At 35.5% G+C, this 21,370-nt stretch overlaps 1 protein-coding gene across 15 annotated transcripts in view; it reads right to left on the minus strand.

The window, feature by feature from the left end:
* The window catches only part of GRIA2 (glutamate ionotropic receptor AMPA type subunit 2), a 156,846-nt gene that overhangs the window by 105,362 nt on the left and 30,114 nt on the right, over nucleotides 1-21,370 (minus strand). The gene's annotated exons all lie outside the window — the stretch shown is intronic.

Here is a 21,370-nt window from a genome sequence, read left to right on the forward strand (position 1 = left end):
TGACTCACCCTGCAGCTGAATGTACTCACATGGACAAACCCAAGCAAGGCCAGCAGAAGGACTCCCCTGCCAACCCACAGAATTTTAGGGGAAAAAAAAATGGTTGGTTTTTTTTTTTTTTTTTTTTTTGGTGAGGAAGATCAGCCCTGAGCTAACATCCATGCCAATCCTCCTCTTTTTGCTGAGGAAGACTGGCCCTGAGCTAACATCTATTGCCAATCCTCCTCCTTTTTTTTTTTCCTTTTTCTCCCCAAAGCCTCAGTAGATAGTTGTATGTCATAGCTGCACATCCTTCTAGTTGCTGTATGTGGGACGCCGCCTCAGGGTGGCTGGAGAAGCGGTGCATCGTGCGCACCAGGGATCCGAACCTGGGCCGCCAGTAGCGGAGGGCACATGCACTTAACCGCTACACCATGCGGCCGGCCCCTGGTTGTCATTTTAAGCTAAGTTCTGGGATAGTTTATTATGTAGCAACTGAAACAGAAATTGGTGTCTTGAAGTAGGGAGCTACCATAACAAAAGCCTAGAAGATGTGACATTGATTTGGGGACTGAGTAATGGGCAGGAGCTAGAAAATCAGCCAGGAGACTGTTAGTGAAGGCTGGAGGAATGACAGTTAACAGAGGCCAAAAAAGGCAGCAGAAAATTGTTACTGAACACTGGAAAGACGGACATCCATGTGTTCTATTAACAAAAGCATGAGCAAAACTGTCACCTGTAACAAACTGGAAGATTGAAAATGTGCCAAATGAACTTGTAAATCTGACCAAGATCATTTTGAGACAGATGCTGAAAGTGTCAGTTAGCATCTTTTAGTTGCTTATAAGAAGGTACAAGACAGAGATCAGCTGAACAAAGACCTTTTCAATTGCAGGTAGAATTTAGAGGAAGCACAGAAAGGCAAGGACACGCTAGGCTGGAAAAGACACTGCTTCACATTTCCAATATCTCCACCTGGCAAAGTAAGAAATGGCTTCCGAGCAAAGACTGAATCAAAGATGCTGCTATAAGACCCTTTATTAAGGCCTCGGAAAGATTTAAGGATTTATCAGAGTAGACTCTAACAGGTAGACAAAAAAGGCCTTTAATGTTAAGGGCATAGTCATAAAGGATGTTGTAGAAAGAAAGAAATTCTTTTGAAAAAAATTATGGATGTGGCTCTAGGGGCATGGAGTGAACTCTAATCAGATTCATAAAAAGTCCCCCCAAATTTTAAGAGAGTTATATAAGGTTGGACTAAAATGTATAGAGGCAGTTTAAAATGAATTTAATATGAAATAGGCTGAGAAAACTACTCAATTGCAAACATGGACCATTTCTTATCAAAAAGGAGACAGATCCAAGTACCCAAAAGGCAGTGCGAAGTACAGCAGAGAGTAATGAATTAAGGAAACTTCTAGGAAGCAGAATGATCCAATTAAGGAACATTCCCTACCCCTGGATCCTATGCCAGCTGGATTTCAGCAATGCTTTGCACCAGTAACTTCTTTGTGCCTTTTGTTCATCCTATTATTGAATTACTGAGATTTTCCTGTTCCTCTCAACACTGATGTAGGGTATGTGTGTAAAGGGGTAAGAAGGAGGAAATATGTTATCTTTGTAGTTCACAGTTCTCTGAATAAAGAAAATTTGAATCCAAAGAGCTTCATTTACGTATGCATCTGATGTAGGTGATGAGATCATAGACTTTGAGCTTGAGGCCATGATTGGATGAGACTGAGGGTTTGGAAGGGAGTGTATTTTCCACATGAATCACTGGAGTCAGAGGGCAGACTGGGATGGACTGTTACACTAATGGATCCAAATAAATCATGCCTCCTGTTACTTACGCCTGTGTGGGGTTCCCTCCCGCTTTGACTCGTGACTTGATTTGATCAATAGGATATAAGCAAACGTAATGCAAGCAGAGGCATAAGCACTGGTGCATTGAGGTTTGCCCTCTTAGAACACTGTTCTAAGACTGCGTGAAGATGTTAAGTGTAGCCTCATTGAAATTAAACACACACACACACACACACCAGAGGAGAGAAATCCAGCCATCCCAGTCATTGCAACTGAGCTCACTAACAGAATGCATACCCCAATGTGAACCTGGGCAAGATCAGTTGAAGGAACTCCCAGCCCACCTACACGATCATGAAAATAAAACAGTTGCTGCTTTAAGACATTAAGTTTTTTGAGGGGTGGTGTATGCAGCAATATATAATCAATATAACTACCTCTTCCTTATCACTGTTATTTATTGTCTAAGATTTCCCAAGACACTCAGAAATTTTCCTAATGGTTCTTCCCCTGGGCACTAGTTTCTATTTACTTTTCTTCTATTTTCATTCTAAGGGATTTCAGTAAGCTCTCTTTTCCTCTGACTCTTCAATTCATAAACTTTATAGTTACTTGATATCTTATTAAGAAGAGCATGCATCTTCCAAATACTTTGCTACTTGTAAGCACGGCCCAATCTTCAGCCAAAGAACAATCCAAACATGCTATTTATTTAAGTGACTCATAATTTTTTAAGAAAAAAAAGGTTATTTTTCGACAACAAAATATCGATGATACAAGTCATCAGATGACTTCTGAAGATGTCGCTGTTCCAATCCTAAGTAATTATGATGTGACATAAGAGAAACGTTTTAGGGTAAGACACTCCGATTAAAAAGCCAGCTTTGAAAAGGAAGAAAAAATTTTTTGTAACTATATATGGTGACAGATGTTAACTAGACTTATTGTGGTGATTATTTCACAATATATACAAATATAGAATCATTATGTTGTACATCTGACTAATATAATGTTATATTTAATTATACTTCAATAAAAAAGGTACTATTAAAAAAATTTTAGGCCAAAAATAAAGCATGCGTTTTTTCCAGAATTAAATGTAAGATGTAGAATTTCCAGAAAAAGCTTTCAGTCTCATAATTTCCAAACAACTTTAAATTTAATTAAACTAAAAAAAAGACAACTTTGGCATTTATTAACTGAGTAAATTTCAATTATCTCATGTATAAATAGTGAAAAAACATAGGTACTCTATAGGAAGATGCTAATACTATTATCCTTATTATGAGTTCATATGATTACTTTAAATCATTCAATCTTATTTTAGAAATATAATTGAATAAATAAGCAACTTAATAAATGGATCTTCAGCCCCATCCTTTTCCTTCTAAATAAGTTTGCATTTAAACATAAGGATGATCATATAAGGGTAGACCTGAGTCTTGGTCACTAATGATTGGTTGATTTTTAACATTGGAAATTTAGGATTTCCAAATATAAAACTCTAACTTGATGAAAAGAGTACCTAATTTGGTGCTCAAAATCTGTGTCTGATGTCTGAATTTATCATTTATCAGTATTTGATTTTGACCAGTCATTTACCCTCCCTGTACCTCTCTGATTCCTCATTTGTAAATAAGGTACATCACAGGGTTACTGTGAAACCTAAGTACGTAAAATAACAAAAAGCTGTTACAAAAAAAAAGTTTTCAGATGACTAACCTACATGTTATGAAAGTTTGAATTTTCCTTAATCCACATGGTTTAATTTGCAGATAACAAAATTAAGGTCTCCAAAAAGCATTCCTTCTAATACCAAAAGGTATTCTTGGCAATAATAGAGCATAGCAACCTACTAGTATTAACCAGTGATAACCTATGTTCCTATATTCTTTTTTTTATTTTCTTTTTTTGTGTGTATGAGGAAGATCAGCCCTGAGCTAACATCCATGCCAATCCTCCTCTTTTTTTTTGCTGAGAAAGACCGGCTCTGAGCTAACATCTATTGCCAATCCTCCTCCTTTTTTTTCCCCAAAGCCCCAGTAGATAGTTGTATGTCATAGTTGCACATCCTTCTAGTTGCTGTATGTGGGACGCCACCTCAGCACGGCCGGAGAAGCGGTGCGTCCATGTGTGCCCAGAATCCAAACCCGGGCCACCAGTAGCGGAGCACACGCACTTAACTGCTAACCCACGGGAGCGGCCCCTCTATGTTCCCATATTCTAATGTGTTTAGGTTTAACATAAATCAAATATCTCCTTTTGTGAACTGATAGCATTTGCTTAGTGTTTGAAAATAAAAATATCTCATGGAAATGAACAGCTCATTTTTAAAGTGTACAATCCAAAAGAAAAACAAATTACAGTTCCTATAATGTACAATGTTCTTTCAACCCACCAATGGAATTACCAGTCCTTCCAATTCCTCATGCATGCAACTCCCTGTGTGCACACAGACTAACTCCTCTTCATCCTCCAAGATTAGTCTTAATGTTTCACTTCCCTTCTGAACTCTTTCCTGACAACTGCTCTAAGTCCCAGTGCCCCTAGCATTGCAATGGCACCTTGTGTTACCCTTCACTGTAAGGGTGCACAGAAGGTGTCTGAGTCTAATAACCAGTTCACTTCTATGTCTTTCTAGCCAGGTTATGAGTTGGAGTCACGGAGTACATATTTCACTTTTTCCACCTCCCATTCCTAGCACAGAAAATGGCCTAGAATAAGTAGCCAGAAAAGGTTTGAGCATCTTGAATTAGTGAATAAAATAATGAGCAAATAAATGCTATTTAAGTTATCTTAATAATCAAGGAAAATATAACGCTATCTCTGACACATTTTAAATCTTCAAAAATTTCTAACACAAATTGAGCTCCTTGAGTTCCACGCCAAAGAGAAACCTGAAAGCACAGCTGGGGAGGCTGCTGAGTGGTGTGTTCTCAGTATGAGCCAATACCTTGAAGTAATGGCTTCTTGCCTTTTGGAGCACCAGAGCTTCCAGGTGTCTCCAAGAGACTCATATGGAACATCTGCCAAGTTTCTGAAGAGGCACAAGGCAGAGAAAGGATAGAAGCACTTGAAATAGTTTACACCCAAATAAGTAGGAACATTTCTTCATGGGGGAGAAAAGAGCATCTAGTGTGTGTGCAATTATCATCATCATCATCATCATCACCACCATCATCATCAACATGAGTTAAATCAAGGTCTGACAGATAATCAACTCACCTAGGCAGTCGCCTCAGCCAGATAGAGCTCTGACCCTCATTCAGAAAACCCAATATCATACATGAATCTAAAAGTTACACACATTAAAGGAGAATTATTTGAATTAATTCCGGAAAGAGTTTATACTTATAAGGGGAATTTGATCAAAATCACTTTAGAGTTTCTCAAGCAGCCACGTTTAATGGAAAACGTCAGATATTAATATAAAGAAGTTATGAATTACAAAAGATAGAAAAATATAAATCTATTTATAAAGAATTGACGGGTCCACTTTTTAAGATCCTCTTATATGAGCATAAAGGAAAGCTCAAAAGTATATCATGTAGTATCCATCCCAGTAGAAAAGGTACCTGTATGGTATAAAGGTTGTAGATGCCAAAAATAAATTAATTTTAAATAATTGAAATTTAATAGATATATTTAAATTTGTATTTCAAAATAGTTAAGGAATCAATGACTGTCTTTCAAAAAAAATTAAATGTCAAATAATTCTTGATTTGATATCTAAAGGATAATATACTCATTAAATGTTTAAACACCTGGACTTGTATAAATCTACTGCTAAGAAAAAAAAGTCAGTTGAAACTTCATGCCATGCCTCTGAAGAAGCTGTAATAGTGATGACAACGAGCAGTTCAGGCCAGTCAAGAATCCAGGATTCCACTGTTGCTTCAGCTCTTGTTGGACTATGAGATCTTGGCCAGGTTACTTAAACTTTTCAGGGCATAAGTTAACTAATTGATAAAAAGAGTGGTTGTTACTAGATAATTTCTTAGTTTCCTCAAATTCTAACACTCCTATTAAATTATTATGTTTCAGTACTGTTTTTGGAAGCAAACATAGATGGGACTTTAATAAACAGCTATTGTCAGAAGATCAATAAGGAAACATTGGCCTTAAACGACACACTAGAACAGATGGACCTAGTAGATATATACAGAGCATTCCATCCAAAAACCGAAGAATACACGTTCTTTTCAAACGCACATGGAACATTCTCCAGGATTGATCACATATTAGGCCACAAAACAAGTCTCCATAAATTTAAGAAGATTGAAATAATACCAAGCATCTTTTCTGACCACAATGGTATGAAACTAGAAATCAACTATAGGAAGAAAATCAGAAAAGCCACAAATACATGGAGATTAAACAAAATGCTACTGAACAACGACTGAGTTAACGAAGAAATCAAAAAATACCTGGAGACAAATGAAAATGAAAATACGACATGCCAGAATTTATGGGATACAGCAAAAGCGGTTCTAAGAGGGAAGTTTATAGCAATACAGGCCTATCTCAACAAACAAGAAAAATCTCAAATAAACAATATAACAAACCACATAAAGGAAATGAAAGAAAAAGATCAAAAAAAGCCCAAAATCAGTAGAAGAAGGGAAATAATAAAAATCAGAGCAGAAATAAATGAAATGGAGACCAAAAAAACAATAGAAAAAATTAATAAAACCAAGAGCTGGTTCTTTGAAAGATCAACAATATAGACAAACCTTTAGCTAGACTCACCAAGAAAAAAGAGAGAAGGCACAAATAAGTAAAATCAGAAATGAAAGAGGAGAGGTTACAACAGACACCTCAGAAATACAAAAGATTATAAGAGAATACTATGAAAAACTATATGCCAACCAATTCGACAATCTGGAAGAAATGGATAAATTCTTAGAATCATACAACCTTCCAAAACTGGATCAAGAAGAAGTAGAGAATTTGAATAGACCAATCACCAGTAAGGAGATCGAAACAGTAATCAAAAACCTCCCCAAAAATAAAAGTCCAGGACCAGAGCTTCCCTGGTGAATTCTACCAAACATTCAAAGAAGACTTAATACCTATCCTTCTCAAACTCTTCCAAAAATTGAGGAGGGAAGCTCCTAACTCATTCTACGAAGCTGACATTACCCTGATACCAAAACCAGACAAGGACAACACAAAAAAAGAAAATTACAGGCCAATATCACTGATGAACATCGATGCGAAAATCCTCAACAAAATACTAGCAAATCGCATACAACAATACGTTAAAAAGATTATACACCATGATCAAGTGGGATTTATTCCAGGTATGCAGGGATGGTTTAACATTCGCAAATCAATCAACGTAATACACCACATGAATAAAATGAAGAACAAAAATCACATGATCATCTCAATAGATGCAGAGAAAGCATTTGACAAGATCTAGCATCCATTTATGATAAAAACTCTGAATAAAATGGGTATAGAAGGAAAGTATCTCAACATAATAAAGACCATATATGAGAAACCCACAGCTAATATTATCCTCAATGGTGAAAAACTGAAAGCTATCCCTCTAAGAACAGGAACCAGACAAGGATGCCCACTGTCACCACTCCTATTTAACATAGTATTGGAAGTCCTAGCCAGAGCAATCAGGCAAGAGAAAGAAATAAAAGGGATCCAAATTGGAAAGGAAGAAGTGAAACTGTCACTATTTGCAGATGACATGATTTTATATATAGAAAACCCTAAAGAATCCACCAGAAAACTTTTAGAAGTAATAAACGAATATGGTAAAGTTGCAGGATACAAAATCAACATACAAAAATCAGTTGCATTTCTGTACACTAACAACGAAGTAGCAGAAAGAGAAATTAAGAATACCATCCATTTACAATTGCAACAAAAGAATTAAATACCTAGGAATAAACTTAACCAAAGAGGTGAAAGATCTGTACACCGAAAACTATAAAACATTGCTGAAAGAAATTGAAGAAGACACAAAGAAATGGAAAGATATTCCATGCTCTTGGATTGGAAGAATTAACATAGTTAAGATGTCCATACTTCCTAAAGCCATCTATAGATTCAATGCAATCCCTATCAAAGTTCCAACAACATTTTTCACAGAAATAGAACAAAGACTTCTAAAATTTATATGGAACAACAAAAGACCCCGAATAGCTAAAGGAATCCTGAGAAAAAATAACAAAGCTGGAGGTATCACACTCCCTGACTTCAAAATATACTACAAAGCTATAGTAACCAAAACAGCATGGTACTGGCACAAAAACAGACACACAGATCAATGGAACAGAATCGAAAGCCCAGAAATAAACCCCCACATCTATGGACAGCTAATCTTTGACAAAGGAGCCAAGAACATACAATGGGGAAAAGAAAGTCTCTTCAACAAATGGTGTTGGGAAAACTGGATAGCCATATGCAAAAAAATGAAAGTAGATCCTTACCTTACACCATACACAAAAATTAACTCCCAATGGATTAAAGACTTGAATGTAAGACCTGAAACTGTGAAAGTTCTAGAAGAAAACATAGGCAGTACGCTCTTTGACATCGGTCTTAGCAACATCTTTTCAAACACCACATCTGACCGGGCAAGAGAAACAATAGAAAAAATAAACAAATGGGACTACATCAAACTAAAAAGCTTCTGCACAGCAAAGGAAACCATCAACAAAACGAAAAGACAACCTAACAATTGGGAGAAGATATTTGCAAACCATACATCTGATAAGGGCTTAATCTCCAACATATATAAAGAACTCATGCATCTCAACAACAAAAAAACTACCAACCCAATTAAAAAATGGGCAAAAGACCTGAACAGACATTTCTCTAAAGAAGATATACAGATGGCCAACAGACACATGAAAAGATGTTCAAAATCACTAATTATCAGGGAAATGCAAATCAAAACTACAATGAGATATCACCTCACGCCCGTCAGAATGGCTATAATTAACAAGACAGGAAACAACATGTGTTGGAGAAGATGTGGAGAGAAGGGAACTCTCATACACTGCTGGTGGGAGTGCAAACTGGTGCAGACACTATGGAAAAGAGTATGGAGATTCCTCCAAAAATCAAGGATAGAACTACCATATGATCCAGCTATTCCACTGCTGGGTATTTATCCAAAGAACTTGAAAACACCAATTTGTAAAGGTACATGCACCCCTGTGTTCATTGCAGCGTTATTCACAATAGCCAAGACTTGGAAGCAACCTAAGTGCCCATCAAGGGACAAATGGATAAAGAAGCTGTGGTATATATACACAATGGAATACTACTCAGCCATAAGAAACGACGAAATCCAGCCATTTGTGACAACATGGATGGACATTGAGGGTATAATGCAAAGTGAAATAAGTCAGAGGGAGAAGGTCAAATACCGTATGATTTCCTTCATTAAGTAGTAGATAGTGACAACAATGGACGGATACATAGGGACAGAGATTGGATTGGTGGTTGCCAGAGGGGAGGGGGGAGGGAGGAGGGTGAAAGGGATAATTCGGTGCATGTGTGTGGTGATGGGTTGTAATTAGTATTTTGGTGGTGAACATGATGTGGTCCATGCAGAAATAGAAGTACAATGATGTACACCTGAAATTTTTACAATGTTATAAACCAATGTTACTGCAATAAACAAAAAATTTAAAAATAAAAAAAATAAAAAAAAATAATAAAAAAAAAAATAAAAAAATAAAAAAATAAAAAAAAATAAACAGCTATTGTAACTTCTGTCTACCTGGACCATAGTTAGGTCTCTCAGATGCCTTTGTGCCTCATCCTTCTCTGTCTGGCAAGAGGGGGGACCTAACTTGGGGCTATCTTAGTTGACTCTAATAATGCATCTCTCTGTCTTCCATACTTTTTCTTTCACTCCTTTTCCCATGTGGCATCAGATGAAATGAGAGTATTGATTCAAGGAGTGAAGAGAGAAAAGAATCATCCTAATTAAACCATCCATTCCCCCAAATGTCATCACTAAATTACAGCCTACATATGGGCTGTATGGATCATATACAGTGGGTGGGGTTTCACACAGAATACTTTTACTCTTCTAGTTCTCTCCAACCCATACATATACCTATATTTTCCAAATTGAGGAAGAGAAAAGACCTACTTGTGGTAACTATTATACAATTTTTTTTCCTTTTCTTGGTTTTAAATGATTTTCTTTCTTTCTAATTTTTTCATAAATCATTATTAAGAAAAGACAACTTGCAGCCTAGGGTAAAAAACTTATGCCCTGAATTTAAAACTGAATAATTACTCAGGTAGAATAAAATTGAATTAAATAATTAAATACTACATATGATCTGGTAGATTAACAAACTTGAATATTCACAAAACAAATTATAATTTTTAAAAAAGGAATTTTTCCTGGAGTATTAGCACTCTCCCCTAATGATTTATATAGAAGTATTGAGTTCGGTTTAAAATTGCTTTAAGTTTTACTTAAAATGCCATTTCAACAAAACCAGTACTACAGTATCTTGGCATAACAACAACAACAAGAAACACATCAAGTTCTTTACTTATGTTAATACATAAGTATTAACATTTCATAAAAATGTTATAAGGTAAATACAATTATTTTCACTATAAGAAAATTGAGACATAACAAAGATAAGTAATTTGCCCAAGGACATACATTTAGTAAGCCACAGAACTGCAATTCTAATATAAGAATGCACCTACTTATTTCAGTAATATTTTGTACTATTAACTTCTAAGATATGAAAACATATGGAATACCAATCCCACACTACAAAGACCGTGGTTCCCCTTAGGCCATATGTAATTTGTTATCTGAGAATCACGCAGAAGAACAGTTTTTGTGAAACCATATGAAATCATATGCCAAACATTCACTATAACCTTGAACAACTCAAAAACTATTATAGACCTATCTCACTCATGAATCCCCTTTAATCTATTTGTATTTTCATGTCTCATCTCTTTGGTTAATATTTCATTAATTTAAAACAGACTGTTGAAAGTAACATTTCTTTTGATTTGCCCAAAACCTCTTTCTTTGTGCTTCAATAGGTGTCCTCTAATTATAAAATGAAATTTGGTGAATAAGTTCATGTTTATTCTTTTCCGAGTTTTATAAACTTTGATCATTTCTCCTTTCAACACTTCGACTTTCCATACAAAGAGTTCTTTTAAATGCACTAAATAAAAAATTCAAGAGTTGAGAGAGGTTCAATTTCAAAGTCCTAAAATTTCAAAGGAATCCAGAAAGTTGTTACTCAGCCACGTCAAGAAGAATTTAAAAGTAAGTGTTTCTAAAGTTGCAAAGTTTTTATTTGGAGATAGTCTCTACTCTCATCAATGACATTGCAAAAAAATCCCAAGGACAAATGCACTATGAAATCAAAAGCTCTAAAAAAAGAAAAAAAAAAAACTGACCACTCATATATTTTCCAAGTCAGAGACATCTTCATATCTTAAAATTGTAGCATACAAGATTTAAAATGCTGTTAATATTAATTAGAATGATATGAATAACAGCTGCAAAGATACGTCTTTAATGACAGAATGCTTGTAATAATTTCTTACAGTATTAGCAATTTTGCTTTTCATAGCACTCCCACACTTGAGATTCAAGGAAGTTTTAAAAATATTTTTAGCACAAAACTAGCATCCTCTATCTCCTAGATTTTCAACTTTTTCTTTATTTTTTAACTGGTTCTTTCTCTCGTTCAAGTCACAACCTTATTCAACATCTCATACTCCTCCACCCTTACCTGTCTTCTACAGGCAAACATCTCCAAATAAGTTCATGGCCTACAGGCAACCTCCATTTGATCACTTTCAGTCATTCATCAGCACACTCCCACGGGTCTACCAAACTCATCTAGTAAGGTCTCCAATGACGTTCCTGTTGCTTCATCCCACACACCTGTTGACAATCTCCTCCTCCTTATCTTTCAGCGTCATTCCACAGAGATCCTTATAACCTATTTGAAACTGCTTTTACTTGCCTTTCATGATAGCACACTCTCTAGGCATTCTTTCCTACCTCTCTAAATGCTCCTGCTCAGTCACCTTTAACCTTTCACCTTCTCTCTGAACATTAAATGTCGGTATTACTCAGAATTCTGTCCTAAGCATACTTTTCTTTTCAAGCCACATTCTCTCTTTAGGTTGCTTCAGTCATAATCATACCTTCAATTATGCTCATGCAGAAAATTGCAAAATCTCTATCTCCAACCCAGATCTTACTCCCGAATCTCAGACCATATATCCAACTGCCTTCTAGATAACTTCAGTTGGATGTTTCATAGGCCTTTAAGTTCAACAAATGGTTCCAAAACTGAGCTCATCATTTTCCCTTCAGAATCTTCTTCTCTTCCATTGTGAGGTAATTTCATAAATAACACTCAAGTTGTTCAAGATAGAAAGCATATCTTGTTTTCCTCTACCTCATCCTCCACATGGAATCAGTCACCCTGTCTGGTCAAATATGCCTTCTAAACATCATTCAAATCTGACCTCCCTTCATCCCTACCTCCCTTCCTAGTCCAAGTCACCATTATTACTATCCTGGAGTTTCACTCCATTCTCCATGTTGCAGCCACAGTGATCTTATTCATAATTTAATACTGAATTATGCTTAAATTTCCCTGCATAAAATTGTCCAAAGTCTTCCTATTGCTGTTATTTCAGATTCCAAAATCCCTATGAGGCCTTGCATGATTTAGCCACTGATTTCCTCTCTCAACCTGATCTCATAAAACTCTCCCACTTGCTTTCCACATTCTAGTCTGTGATGTACTAAAGTTGGCCACGACTTCTTGGTCACTCTCCCCATAAAAGATTGAAGTATACTTCTGCTCCTTTTGAATATGGACTTACTTTGTGGCTGCTTAGCCAATAGAATACAGCAGAAGTGATGTTGTGTAAGTCCCTGACCTAGTCTTTAAGAAGACTGGCAGTATCTGTTTTCCCCCTCTTGAAACATTCGTTCTTGAGACACTCCTTGGAATGCAGCCATCATGCAATTAGAAGCCCGAGTCACACAGCAAGCTCCCAGCCAACAGCCAGCATCAACTGCCAGTCATAAAAGTGAGCCATCTTAGATTTTCTAGCTGCAGGAAGCCCAGCTAAATTTACATGGGGCAGAAGAACTGCTGAGCTGATACCAGTAAACCTATAAAATCATGAGAGAGAATGAAATAATTGTTTTGAAGCCACCAAGTTTTGGGCTGCAATGTTATACAACAGTAAATTATAGGAACAAATTCTATATTTCATTTTATCTATATTCCAACTCACAGAGACAGAACCTGTGTTTTCTTATTTGTCACCATATTTCCAAGGTGTACCAGAGTTTTTGGTCTACCCATGGGTACCTAATTAATATTTATTGAATGATTTAACTAGTAAATAAATAAAAAGATAAATATTTACTATCCTATTCAACAAGGGCAGTATGCCTGATGTTTAAAAATTCTGAGCTGTTAGTCCAGACTTCACGAGTGGAATCATGCCTCTCCACTTATTGCTGAGTGATCGGGAAAATGTTATATAAACTTTCCGTGCCTCAGTTTGAGTTTTTGCAAAGTACGGGTAGTGTTGTTTTGAAGATTAAATGAGATAACACGCGTGTAAAAGAGTGAATGGCATATCAGAGGCTCCTGGTGAATGGTATTATTATTATTTATTTATTGAAATGATAAACTGAAACAGAGGAACTGAATAGCTTTTCTGAGTTGCCTCGTTAGTTGGCTGCAAAGCTGGGACTAGCAAGCTGCTTTCCTCACTGACTCTGTTTTCTCCTTCACACCTTTCTATTTTTTGTTCTTTTTTTAATGTCACTATCACCTGTGGTAAGGAGAATGATGGTCCCTCGAAGATTCCCATATGCCAATTCCTGGAATCTGTGAATATGTTAGGTTACATGGCAAAGAGGAATTCAGATTGCAGATGGATTTAAGGTTGGTAAACATCCGATTTTGAGATGGGAGATTATCCTGGATTAATCAGGTGTCCCAATGTAATTATAAGGGTCCTTAAAAGTGGAAGAGGAATCTAGAAGAAAGAGAGAGCCAGAGTGATACAATTTGAGAAATGTGAGAGCACTGTGAGAAAGACTTGACCTGCCATTGCTGGATTTGAAGATGGAAGGACACAAGCCGATGAATACAGGCAGCCCCTGAAAAATGGACAAGGCAAGGAAATGGATTCTCCCTAGAGCCTCCAAAAAGGAACGCAGGCTGCTGACACTGATTGTAGTTCATTGAGACTAATTTCAGACTTCTGACCTCCAGAACTATAAGATAATAAATTGTGATGTTTTAAACCACTAAGTTTACGGTAATGTGTTACAGCAGCAATAAGAAACTAATAGATCACTCAATCAATTTTTTTTTTGTGAACTCATAAATCTGCATGCAATTCCAAAAATCAATACATGATACATTTTCTTAAGTGGTCCTTGGATTTATGGTATTTAATTCAGATATTTCCATTTGGGGCCATTAAAATTCTTCTATCTTCCTTTATTAATATATTTCACTACTGAAAGAGACGATAATATTTGCACTTTTTGTAACTAATAGTAAAGTTCAAAAATGGGAAAAGATAAAGAGAGGAAAATATTAGAAAAGAAAAATAAAGTTAATCTTAATAATTCAAGGATTTTTTGAGTGGTAATTCCTACCGGCAGGATCAGCACCTATGACCTTGACTCTCCCCTGGAGAGGGGAATTTCACCTCCCTGACTCTCCAGTGGGACAATAGAACTATAAATTTATTGCAATTATAATGAATGCTCACTGGATCTATATACTGTGTAGATATATTTTTCAAAACAGCTAAATACCTCTGCCAACGCAGCTAACCCAACACACAGACTATTAAATTGACTTAGAGCAACAAGATGCAGAAGCTGTCACACCTGTAAATGAACCTTTAACCATATGTTGTGATGTGTTTATATGCTAATCTCTTCAGAAGTAGCAAAACCCTTTGACAACAGCTGGCTGGCCATATTTTCTGAATTAACTCCAGTAAAATGGAATAAAATTATAATACATGAAGTCTGCATTCTTTAAACAGTAACAGGAATGCAAATGGATTATTTGGTGTATTCAGCTCTTAAACCACTTATAAAATATTTGAGCCACTACAGAGGGAACTCTCTAAATGGAGACATCCAAAAAGTAGAAATTATTTCATTTTAAATAGTCTAAATATTTGTAATTTCTATAAAGCAAATATGAAACAGTCATCCTGACAGTAAAATATTAATGTCTGCTTATTGCTTTGGGTATTCACCAGGAAATGAGAGAAGCAGAAAAAAAAATGTCTTCAAGAAATAAGGGTATAATATTAACTACTTTGAACTGACGAGCTTAATATGGTATATTTTCTGCTTCTCTGCTCAAAGGAAATGACTGTGTAAGATTGTGACCTAATTTATGGAAACCTTGCCATTCTTAGCTTACTTGAAAAATTTAAATGACAGCCAGAAAAGTCACATTTTAAGTGAGGATATGTTAACTACTGTGGGCTAAATAAATAAATAAATAACCGTTTACCTTATCTGTCTTTTACACAAAAGTGTGACTTGGTTGCTGTTGGGGATTGGCTTTTGTATTTCTTTTTCTTGTCCTAATTAAATAACTTTGATGAGTGCTAAATCATTTTAGAAGTATCAATGTAAACAAAAAATAGAAAGGGAAATATTTCCCTGTGAAGTTTTTATGGTAGCTTCTGTACCTTTGTATTGTTCCTCTTTTAGGAAGTTAATGATTAGAGGGATAAAGAAGAAGATTGACCTAAACAAGAGCATATTGTGTCTCTGATAGTAAAAGACCAATATATACCAAGAGAATTGTTTGGAGGCAAGACAAAAAACAATCAATTAAATAGTGGTCAGAATAAAACCTAGTCCTGTGAATGGGATCAAAATTAAGGGCAAAGTTTAGAGAAAGGATAGACTACAGCTCAGAAGCCACATGGGCACTTGACACCCTCCAACTATCAGAGATGATTAGCAGGACAACTTTATTGGAAGCCCACCAACTGGCTTAGCAGAAAGTAATAATCTTCTTCCTGCCTTCCCTTTGTTGTCATTGGCCCAGAAACTGGTATGGGCCTGGACTTGAAGCTAGAGCCCACCCAATAGCAAAAGTTACCATTATTTGAGAAGGACAGGAATGCAGAAAGAAGACAAGGGATGATAAATAGTAGCCCACGGCTTTACTGCTTATACTGCAGAATTGGTGTTTTCTCCAAGCTTACATATGAAGATTCAGTAATATGCTCACAAGATCTCCTTATTTGTGAAGATCACAAATAAGCCCCCCCCAATGAAACCTTTTGATTCATGCAAGTTTGATACTTATATTAGTCTCCAAAATAGGACCAAAATATTAACATTATTTTTAGTCACAAAAAATTAATGAGTTGTTAAAACACCATTATCTAACATGGATAAAGGATGCTATATTTTCCAGCAAGATGGTAGTGGGGGTTTCAAAATAATTCAGCAAGACTTTTGAGCATATAATCAATAGTCAGCATGGTACAAAAGAAAAAAATTATTTTTGGAGTCCCATAAAACCTCAGGTCCTCCAGAGACTGATACAGGAACTGATTCAAAGGGAAAATCAGGAACATGAGTGGGACAGATAGGACATACGTGGGCAAAAGAGACAAGATAATACACCGCTTTTACAAAAAAGATACACATTTTCATAAAAATATTAAACACCAGAACGATGTAAATACATAAAGATAATATTCAATTGAGCTGGGCTGACGAATACAAGGCAAAGGAAACACTGCGAAGCTCTAGGAAACATAAACTTCTTTAAAAAAAAAAACCCCAAGAATTTAACCAAACTAATTTTCACAAATTGTCTTTCAGCAAACTGGCTTATGGCAAGTTTGTCACTTGGTGAATTAGATTATTTCCCTGCAATTTACTACCTGAATAATTTTAGTCAAGTTACTTAACTTCTGAGCCCTGTTATTTTGTGTGTATTTGATTGTTTTGTTTGCTGATGGGGTAAAATGAGATAAATCAAATCATATCCAGAACATATTAGATGGCCAACAATTTACTTTTCAAATTTTAATATACACAAAGCAATGTAGATAAATATTACAGAAATGAACTATAAATAAGATTTAGTACATGTCCACATTCTGAATATAAAGATGAAAACTAATATATTAGATATTGAAGTATAACATTATGTACAAAAGGACATCAGGAGGAAAATAGATTGATTTAAAATTATAGAATCTTGAAAAGTATGGTTTTGGCTTGGCCCTGAACAATGAGTCGGAACTTGAACAATGGAGGTGGAACTAAAGGAAAGGCCATCTCAACAGAGAAAATGATAAGAAAAACCACGGAGCTAAGAAAAGAAGGAAGAGGAAGGGAGAGAAAAGGAGGAGAAAGAGGGTAGAGGAGAAAGAGAAAACAAAAAAAGCCAGGGGAGAAAGGAGAGGAAGAGGAGAAGACCACCACCAACAACAACAAAAACAACTTAAGGAATGTGAGAAAGATTCCTGGCTATCCCTCATTATCTGGTTTTCCCTTTCTTCCATAGTAATAGAAATTTTTACTGTGCATATATTTGACTAGTATAAATATTACATTTTCCAGCCTTCTTTGCAACTAGATGTGGCCAGGTTACTAAGTTCTGGCCAATGACATGTGAGAGGAAGTGATATATACAAATTCCAGGATATGTTTTAAAAGAGTGTGCTTTTCTTCCTCACTTCCTCTTTCATGCTGACAGAAATGGGGACACGGTGCTAAGTCACAGCTGATCATCCTGAAAGGGGCAAAATGCATCAGATGCTAGAGTCTGGGTTCCTAAATAACTACAAGGAATAGATCTATCATATCAGCCCTCAGCCGTCTACACCTGCGTTGTTATGTGACAGAGAATTAAACTTTCATGTTGGTTAAGTCACAGTTATATGGGGTCTCTGTTACACAAAGCCAAAGCTATATTGTAATTAACAGTATGAATTCAAAAGTGGTAGGTAGCCTGATCTGACTGAAGTACAGGATGTCTAGGAGAGAGAGCTGGAATGAAAGGAGGAGGCCAGAAAGTGAAGACTCTGAAAAGTCTAGACTGAGAAGATTGTATCGTTTTCTCTGGAAAGCCACAGATCACTTTTGAAAGAAGCAGAATACAATCAAATATGTTCATTAGGAAAATAAAGTGTATAGAACAGATTATAAGGAAGAAAGACTGGAGAAAAAGACAATGAACTCGACGTTGTAACAAAAGGATGACATAGGCTTGTGACCACAATGGTAAGCATAGGAATAAGGAGAAATCTTCCAATTTGGAGACGGAACTGACAGAATTGTGCAAGTATTTACATTAGTAAGAGAGGGGTGTTTGTGAGCATAAAGAGACATAAAAAAAAACTGTAATTAAAGATAATCTTAATTCAGTTAAGTAACATGAGAGAAAGTGCAGTTTTAAGGATGTTATCTGGCAGTGGGTTATAAGGAATCCTTTTTAAACATATTAAGCTCTAATCAAGTTTAACTGACAAGTGGAAATACAAGTATGGAGTAACACAAGACTCAGAGCTAGGTATCTATACTGGGTACTCTCACAAATAGGGACAGCAGTATCTTGGTAGCAGTTTGCTTGGTAGCAAACAAAATGGATAAGGAACATCATGTAGAATAAAAATAAAGAGAACAGAAAAGAGAATCATATTACAATGTTCTTCTTTTAAACCATTTTAATGCTTTGTTCCTCCTACAGGATATAGGATGAACGGAATGTAAGGTTCATATCATCTTGAAACACCAAATGTTCTGTGAAATAATCTGCCTACAGGATGGTAGAGCCATTGTTCATCTGGACCAACCCAATTTGTCATAGTTAAGGAAAGTGACATGTAAAGGGATAAAGTGACTTGTCCAGGAGAACTTCACTTAAATGACAGAGAGCTCCCTAATCCCAGTGTGCTGGGCCATAATTTGATGCCCAATAATTTGTAAATCCTAGTTGGAGGTAGTCTAAAGGCTTTTCCTCTTACTCTTCACTTCTGTCTCCCTTAAAATTTCTTTCTGTTTCTTTCTGCTTCAGAACCATTGGGACTTTGACAGCTTTTGAAGAATCAGTAATATAGAGGTTCAGTTAGCAAGATGCCATAGCAATTGGCTTTTCATACTCTACAATTGTATTGGATAAAATTATTTGTAGTATAAAATTTTGTTCGTTTCCATAATCATTCTTTTAATCAAATAAATTATCTTCATAGTTTTTCAGATGAAAAAACTCATGCCAAAAGAAAATTGCATTCTGGTTCCCCAGGTAAAGCTGAGACACTAAGAGGAATGATACCTTTGAAATGAATCCTGTAGATTTTCTCAAATGCATTGCTTTTTCACATTGTTATTTCTTGCACTTCAGTCAAGGAAAAAATTCCCACATCTACCATAAATAATATTTAAGGTAAGTAGTCAAGGGCTCATTGATCTTTGTAAGACGTTAGACCTATGTTTTTAAGACACATTCACTCTTTCAGGCTCCAAAGCAGTAAATATAAACTCTTCCTTCAGTGGTGTAAAAGAGCAAAATAAATTCCATGAACAAATAACTACCTCAGAGAGCGATTAAACATTGGAAAGAAGAAAACGCAAGATATATCTGAAAGCAGCATGGCACAGTAAAAAGACCATAGGGCCTGGGATGAGAGAGTGATGGATTCAATCTCAGTTCTTGTAGAGTGCATGACATCAAGAAAGTTAACCTCTCTGTGCCGCAATCCCCTCCCTCATAAAATGCAGATAACAATACTATGTCAGTGCTTCCGCAAGGAAAAAAGAAGATAGCAGCTGACAGTAGATGCTAAATAAATTTAGTTGACTCATACAAGCTTTTAAAGAAGAATTGTTGATATGATAACAAAGAAGAATTTGAAGAAAAAATTTGTCTTTAAGTGCTACTCACCTGCCTAGATAATAGTTTAGCTTCTATTCATTCATTTAGTCATGAGGTAAAAATGTTTAAAAACTCAGAAGGTAACAAACATTATCAGGGATATTATATCAAACTCTTTTCCCTAATTCATCAAAAATAACAGAAAATGTTTCATAAGTGAATGAGAGAGTTGCTGATAATTTCTCTCTCATTTCTGGAATCTATTTCAGGCCCTCCAAGATCTGCCTCTGAACTAGATCTTAATTGTTGTGCAAATATATGTATCTCTTCTTATTATTGTATTTCCTGATCTTTAACAATTCTTTATATTGGGTTGTTCGCCTTTTTCTTATTGATTTGTAGGAGCTCTTTAGGGACATTATGCAATATGAATATTAACCATTTGTAAATTGCATTTAGTAGAAACATTTTCCCAATCTGTTTTTTTTCATTATTATTATTTTTCAAATGAGTAACAGAAGTTTTTTGAGTTTCATGTCATCAAATCTACTAATCTTTTCCTCTATGGCTCATGTTCTTTGGATATATGCTAAGAAAGACCACCTCCATCTCTCAACTACAAAAAGATTCTTCAGTGTGTTCTTAGAGTACATCTAGGAAGTGGGGAGCTTATGTTATCTTTTCCAAATAATTATCTAATTGTCCCAAAATCATTAATAGACTAATGTAACTTTTCCCCTCAATAACTGAAAAATTTCCTGACCCTTAGAGTATACTCACATATATATATTTTTTAAATTTCTTCCCCGGAAAAAAAGCACATTACTTTCCCTCATTTTTAGTCTAATCCCATGACTGCCATTATAAAAAACAAAAGTATATGTGCACACTTTTTAAAATATTTCTGAAAAGACTACTCTTCGGATAAACAGATTTATTTTTACTTGTATTTGACAAATCTTTTACAAGAATACATAAAAGGAATTTTTTCTCCAATGCTTTTTCCATGATTAGCATAAGACAAACTTTGCTTCCTGCTAAGAGTGGGGAGAAAAAAGCAGGATGATAAACATCACTGAGCTTGACTCAACACTGGGTTAAAATTTCCAATGAAATTCTTTACTTGGGTCAATTTTGTGAGATCTGAAAAAGGACCAGTAACAGAGCCACACTGAAAGTTTTGATCTCTATAAAAAAGCAATTTTTCCCAAATATAGTAATTTCAATAACCTTTGGTATAGAAAATCAGTCAAACAAAATTTTCAAGTTCCAAATTTGTAAGTTCTGGTTTTTTACCATGTTTTCAATTCAAGCTTTGAAGTCCCACCAGTAGCACTGTTTTCCATTTTTGCAAATACCTTTAATTTTTTTTAAAAAAAGCTGGATTCTCATATTTTACTTTGGTGGACATATTTAAGAAAATCTGTCCTCACATCCCTCTGTAGTTTAAAAAGTTGTAAGTATTTTGATAGCCTTTTCAGATAATTATGAATATTATTCTTTGAAACCACACTAAAAGTTGGCAAGTGGTGGTTTCTTAAAGGTTAGTTGTAGTGTGAAATATAAAACTATATAAATGAATTTTTTGTATTCTGTTCCATTAAAATCCACTGGTCCATTCTGTGCTTTGAGTGGATCTTTTACTCATACATAATTTTATAATATTATGCATTGGTCATTCGGAAAATATT

The sequence above is a fragment of the Ceratotherium simum genome, chromosome 12 (assembly GCF_057802395.1).
Source record: "Ceratotherium simum simum isolate JZ-2026a chromosome 12, ASM5780239v1, whole genome shotgun sequence".
Taxonomy (NCBI): Eukaryota; Metazoa; Chordata; class Mammalia; order Perissodactyla; family Rhinocerotidae; genus Ceratotherium; species Ceratotherium simum.